Genomic DNA, 7,433 nt, shown 5'->3' on the forward strand with positions numbered 1-7,433 from the left:
TTTGTATTTATTTACAAGACTCTTAATCACAAGACTGATCCCAATAAACTCAACAAGTCACAGTGATGGAGGAAAGTATATGAGGCGTGCAGAGCAGTCAACGTGGGGGCTTGGGGGGAGGAGGGGGCTTTGGATTGCATTTCACATGCTCTTCTGTCCCCACTGTGGAGAGACCATCAGCATCTCCGGTGCAGGGTCATAGGAGTGGAATGACACCCATTCTGTTCCTACCTGCTGCTGAACTGCTGGACACTTTGCTTTTAGGATCCAGACAGCCTCAGTGTTTGACTTCTGCTTTGCTGAAAATTCTCAGTTCTTTTTCTCTACCCATTCTCTTCCGCCATTCCCAGTGCATTCTGAATTTTCTGTGGTATTGGAGTTGATGATTTCATTGCTTATCACAGTCTGATTTAAAGCAAAAGCATTCTCATACCTTCTAAGTTTTGTCATTTTTATTGTCACTGTATTTTTGTTGTTAATCCTCATCCAAGGATATCCATTTATTTTTAGAGAGAGTGGTAGGGAGGGGGGAGAGGAGAAAGGGGAGGAAAAGAGGGAGGGAGGGAGAGATGGAGAGAGAGAGAGAAATTGATGCAGCCCAGGTAAGTGCCTATGACTAGGAATCGAACCTTTGACCTTTTGGTGCTCGAGCCAACACTCTAACCACTTAGACACTCCAGCCAGAGCGGAGTCAGATCATTTAAATCAATGGTGAGGACTTTGATTTAGTACAGTTGGTACTGCTGTAGAAACATGCTCCCCTCTAGCTTCTTCAGGGATTTTTTTCTTTTAAAAGTAACGCACTGATCTAATTAGGGAAGTAGTTTAAAACCAACATTTCTGGAATATAAAAGAGTACAGAAGGAAGATATTCTTAGGGCATTTTTGTCAGGTTACCATTTATTTTATTTTGTTGTTTGAAGGTAAAGACTACACACATTTTGTAGTTCAGCTTTATAAGTTTGCCTCTACTTTGTTCCTGTTTTGCTGAATTTAACGTTACTTAAAATAAAATGAATAGCTATTGTATTTAGACATAGAGGCAATAACAGACGACTCCACCCGTTCTTATTCTCTCACTTGGACCCAGCTGACCCAACGGTCCAGTGGGATTTTGGATGGTTTGGATGGTTTCTCTTGAGTTTTCAGCTCAACAGAACCCATTAGAAATTCATTTTTGGAGATTCAGCCTCTCTGTGTAGATAAATTACTTGATCATTGTCTACCGTTTTTCATTCTTTGTGAAATGCATCATCTACCACAATGGATGATGCAGAATAATAATATTCTAGTCCAGGAAAAAAATAAAAAGCTTATATTGGGAGCAGTTAGTGTCATACAACATTTAATCCACTTAATGCCCTGAATGAATGCAGAAGTGAAATAAAGTATTGTTGTTCTGGAAAGTAACTCATCCATTCTAACGAAGGTTGTCTTGAATCTATCTAGGAGGTGTCTCTTGAGTCCTGGGGAGCAGAGATGAGTGGCTTTGATCGGCTGGAGTCACATTTTCACTGGGGAGAAGCAGCTCGAACATGGTTGCCTCATGTGGTGCCTCATTCCCCCTATGACAGTGGTTTCATCCTTGGGAAAAGAAGTCCATCAGTGCTTGGGTTTTAATAGCCAGTTCCATCTTTTGACAAATGTTGTTAACTGTATGCTAGATGGAGTGCAGGTGGTAGCTGAGGGGTAATGAAAAGATACCAAAGCAAGGTTCCATTTTTAGAGGATTTTATTACAAGTTCTTCGTATTTTTAAAAATATATATTTTATTTATTACAGAGAGAAAGGGAGAGAGAGGGGTAGAGAGTTAGAAACATCGATGAGAGAGAAACATCCATCAGCTGCCTCCTGCACACCCCCTACTGGGGATCAATCCCGCAACCAAGGTACATGCCCTTGACCGGAATCGAACCTGGGACCCTTCAGCCTGCAGGCTGACGCTCTATCCACTCAGGCAAACTGGGTAGGGCTAGTTCTTTGTATTTTAAGTCCCTGTTTTTTTAATGAAGGCTTTAGTATAAACTTTACATATTTTAAGTGTTTCTCTTTCCTTCCCTCCTCCCCCTGCCTTCAGTTTCTTTTCCTTTCCATTTTATCTCAGAAGGAGGATGCATTTTACTTGGCTGGTGTGTTTTTGCACATTTGCACTTGTGGTTCCTGGTTACTGCTGTGATAAGATTGTTGAGTGTGGGTGGTTAACTGATATTTCTTTCTTTAGCTATTTCAACTGTGTTATCCTCATTAAATTTGGTGAGTTGGCTTAGCAGCAACATCTCCTGCGTCTTTCTTCCTAACTTTAAAAACTGGTCTTTCCATTACTCCTCTTGAAGTAGAGGAGTTACTGGCAGATTCCTAATTGTGGTGTGGACAGTAGAGAAAACTTTCACTTTATTTACTTTTTATTTTATTTTTTTTAATTTTTAAATTGATTTCAGAGAGGAAGGGTGAAGGAGAGAGAGAGATAGAAATATCAATGATAAGAGAGAATCACTGATCGGCTGCCTCCTGCCTGCCCCCTACTGGGGATTGAGCTTGCAACCTGGGCAGGTGCCCTGACCGGGAATGGAACCGTGACCTCCTGGTTCATAGGTTGATGCTCAACCACTTAGCTACACTGGCCGGTCAAAAAACACACAACCCTGTTGGGTTTTAATTGTTTTCATTTGGAAATAATCTGCATGCCAGGTGGCACATTCTGCGGATACTCGCTCCCAGAACCCCTCATGACGAAGGAATGTGTGTGAGTTTTCTCTGGAAAGATTAGAATTTACCTAGATGGGACCCTTAGTACCTGCCTGTCTCACTGCGTCTCTTTCTTGGATCAAAGTGAGTCCAGTGTTTTCAAACATAGATTGTCTTTCTGTTTCCATCTGATTCTGTCCCCAAAGAAAACAAATATGTACAGTGCTGGTAGCGATGTGGATGGCCTGGGTAGGCCTTCAGTACTGGGGAACTTCAAACACACTCAACGAAACCACATTTTATGTTTGTTTTGCTCTGGTGCTAATCTGGCAAGAATGATGTCCCACAGGAAAGTCAACATGTCCGAAGAAATCATCAGTGTTACAGGAATGCTAGGTTTCAGCAACTGTAGTATCTGCCTCGCACACATTTCTCAGTGATGACTCTTTTAAGCGTGTCCCAGGGGGGACGCTGCTGTCCTGGCCCAGGATCGTCTGAAGTGCTGGGAATTGCTTTTCAGTTTGTAGACATATCTCGGCTGCTTCCACGGTCAGCATGCAAGCCAGCAACCAAGCCAAACAGAAAACAGCAGGCAGAAGTTATTTCTGCCTGTTTGGTACTGCGGCTTCACCTGTTAGAGGTGGGTGGGGAAGAAAGGGCGAGGGAACTGCAGAGGCAAATCGCTTCTCAGTGACTGGGCTTGTCTGCTATGCATGTGCCAATAGAGGGAGATTTTTCCTGCGGAGCTGGGGGTGAGGGTGGAGTGGGTGGGGTGAGTCTGCCTCCTCTGGGGTGAGGTGTACTTCCTGCTTTTGTGGCTTGGCAAGAGGGGTTCAGGAGAGCTCTACCCAGATACCAGGAGCTTCTTTGAAAAGTCGGATACAACCCTCTTTTCAGATACGGATGGGACAGAGGCCTAAGTGAGAATACCAGCCCCATGGGACTTGGGCCAGGAAAGCTGTATTTTGCCAAATGTTCCATTTCCAAGGGAGGTGATAGAGCAACACATTTGTGAGAGAAGGAAGCAAAAGCCATTTTGAGGGATTGAAAATGCAATGAATGTGCTGAACTTAGTTTTTATAAAAACTCAATGAAATAGTGTGGGAATTTGTCATTGTCTTTTCTTTTTAAGATTTTTTAAAAGTATATTTTTATTGATTTCAGAGAGGAAGGGAGAGGAAGGGAGAGATAGAAATATCAGTGATGAGAGGGAATCGGCTGCCTCCTGCACGCCCCCTACTGGGGACCGAGCCCGCAACCTGGGCATGTGCCCTTGGCTGGAATTGAACCTGAGACCCTTGAGTCCACAGGCCAACGCTCTATACATTGAGCCAAACCGGCTAGGGCTTTTTTAAGATTTTTAAATTGATTTTGAGAGAGAGAGAAAGCAAGAGGGAGAGAAAGAAAGAAACATCTATGTGAGAGCAAAACATCGATCTGCTGCCTCTTGCATGTCCTCGACCTGGGATTGAGCCCATTACCCGGGATGTGCCCTGACCAGGAGTAGAACCGGCAACCTTTCAGTACAGATGACGCCCAACCAACTGAGCCACACTGGCCAGGGTATTTTGTCATTGTCTTTTAATCCCCGAAGTAAGGCTTTTTCTACTTATATAAGGATGGTTCTGTGGGATTTGGGGTAGTTGACTGGTCACAAGGCATTGCAGGGCTTCCATTCCCTGGACCATGTGGCCATTTCATTGAGTCAGAAGACATACTGGACGGAGCATCTTTTCTTGGTATTAGATCTACTGGGGCATGGCCGTGGCCGGTGGAGGGAGACTGGAGGGAGATGGGTGCTTGCTGTTGTTGACTGGAGGAAAGGTACTTTTTATTTTATTTTATTTTATTTTTTTTAAAAAATATATTTTATTGATTTTTTACAGAGAGGAAGGGAGAGGGATAGAGAGTCAGAAACATTGATGAGAGAGAAACATGGATCAGCTGCCTCCCGCACACCCTCTCCTGGGGATGTGCCTGCAACCAAGGTACATGCCCTTGACTGGAATCGAACCTGGGACCCTTCAGTCCGCAGGCCGACGCTTTATCCACTGAGCCAAACCAGTCAGGGCAACTTTTTAAATATTTTTATTGATTTCGGAGAGGGAGGGAGAGGGGGAGAGAGAGAGAGAGACAGAGAGAGAGAGAGAGAGACAGAGAGAGAGAAACATCAGTGATGTAAGAGAATCATTGATTGGCTGCCTCCTGCTGGTCCCACACTGGAGATCGAGCCCGCAACCCTAGCATGTGCCCTGACTGGGTATCGAACCCATGACCTCTTGGTCCTGGATCCATGCTCAACTGCTGAGTTATACCGGCCACGGAGATCTGCTTTTCAAGAGCTGATGGAAATCGTATTTTTGTGTGAAACATCTTGACTTTGAAATAGTGGCAACAAATTCAAATTTTAATATAAAACTCTCTGGGCCAAACAGAACATAAGAATGTAGGCAGGGATTATCATGTTTTGTTTACCACTGTATGCACAGCATCTAGAGCAGTGACTGGCATATAGTAGATGTTCAGTGAATGCTGTTGAACAGATGAATGAGTTGATATTTGTGGCCGTATTACACTCATAGGCTGCCAGTGTTCAGCCTCTGCTCTACTGCTTTCTCCAACTATCTTTTAGGTTTTTCTGCTGCTTTCTATCCCAGGTCAGATCATTTTTAATTTAAATATATAAATCAGATTTACTTGAAAGGTTAAAATCCCTTTAGCTTGAGTTGGTGTTCAGACCAGCATTCCTTGTGTTTTTATTTATTTTTTTATTTTTTTAGGGTTTTTGTCTTAAATTCTTTTTTAAAAAAATCTGTAGTAAGAAAACAGATCACAGCCAAAACCGGTTTGGCTCAGTGGATAGAGCGTCGGCCTGCGGACTGAAGGGTCCCGGGTTCGATTCCGGTCAGGGGCATGTACCTGGGTTGCGGGCGCATCCCCCGTGGGAGATGTGCAGGACGCAGCTGGTCGATGTTTCTCTCCCATCGATGTTTCTGACTATCTGTCTCTCTCCCTTCCTCTCTGTAAAAAATCAATAAAATATATTTAAAAAAAAAAAAAGAAAACAGATCACAGTTATCGTTTTAACCAGTTTTCAGTGTACAGCTCAGTAGTGTCAAGGAGACTCCCGCTGTTGTGCAACGGATCTCCAGAAATTTTTCATTTTGCCAAACTGCAACTCTAAACCTGCTAAACACTGATTTTTCCTCCTACCAGCCCCTGGCAACCATCGTTCTGTTCCTGTGAATTTGACATAAGTGGAATCATACAGTGTTTGTCTTTTTGTGACTGGCTTATTTCACTTAACATACTGCCCCAAGGTTCTTCTACGTTGTAGCATTATCAGAACTTCCTTCCTTCATAAGGCTGAATCATATTCCATGGTAAGTATAGACCGGATTTTGTTGATCCATTCATCCGTCAGTGGACCACTTAGGTTGCTTTTACCTCTTGGCTCATGGGAATAGTGCTGCTGTGAACATGGTGCCCAAAAATCTCTTTGAGATCCTGCTTTAAATTCTTTTGGAAAAATACCCAGAAGTGGGATTGCTGAATCATATGGTAGCTCTTTTTGTAATTGTTTTGGGAACCTCCATGCCGTTTTCCATAGCAACTGTATCGTTTACATTCTCATCAACAGTGTATAAGACTCCCAATTTCTGCACATTCTTGCCCCCCCCCTTTTTTAATGCTTAGCTATCCTAATGGCTGTGGGGGTGTTATCTCATTGTGGTTTTGTTGTTGATTTCTCCAATGATGAGTGATGTTGAGCATCTTTTCATGTGCTTCTTAAGGCCATTGTTTTGTGTTTTACTATTCAGTAGCTATAAATCTGGGAGCTTTCAAGAGTTGTAAGAATGTATTTCCTAGTATTGCCTTGGGGTAACATGGGAGAATATTCCTGCACAGAGACACAAGAGCTTACCTAACCAGCCTAACTCGAGGATCCATCGAAGAAACCAGACACTAAAGTGAGAACCCTTGCTTCTGGCTTTCACTGCTTGGAGAACGTAGCCGAGGACCTGCTGTGTCCTGGCCCATGTTTGGACCTCCCCACAAAACGTGCAAGCAGATTGGGAGGATCTCTTGCTCTTTGTCCCATGTAGAGGGGCCACTTTTCATCCTGAGAGCACTGTGCTATGGACTGTGATTAAGCTTTTTGAGGGGAGGCGGTGGAGGGCGAGGGAGGTGAAGAAGGAAAAGTTGAAGTGACTGAGCTTTTCCCCAGAATGCTGAACCATCTCGGAGTGGCAGAGCTTAGTGTGCATGGGAAGGATTGATAAGCTAACGTTAGCCATATAAGAAAAGTAAATGATCCTTTCCCCCTACTATGTTATTAGATAATCCCCCTACTGTGTTATTAGATAATCAACCTACTATATTATTAGATAATCCTCCTACTATGTTATTAGATAACTAGAGGCCCAGTGTATGAAATTCGTGCATGGGTAGGGTCCCTAGCATCTGCCGGCTGCCGGCCGGGGTCTCCCTTCTCCCGGCTGCCTGCCGCCGCTGGTTGGGGCAGGGCCGGGGGTGGGGGGCGTGAGCCGTTGGCTGGTTGGCACCGCCCCCTGGTCAAACTCCCGGTCACACTCCCAGTTGAGGGGACAATTTGCATATTCGGCTTTTATTATATAGGATACTGACTGGAACAAAAGAAAGTTGGTTGAATCATTCTGGTGACAATAAGGGTAATGTCTAAAACCCTCAGATCCTGGAGAAGAGTAAATTTAACTCAGTGCCAGCTA

The sequence above is a fragment of the Myotis lucifugus genome, unplaced genomic scaffold (genome assembly GCF_000147115.1).
Source record: "Myotis lucifugus unplaced genomic scaffold, Myoluc2.0 scaffold_65, whole genome shotgun sequence".
NCBI lineage: Eukaryota > Metazoa > Chordata > Mammalia > Chiroptera > Vespertilionidae > Myotis > Myotis lucifugus.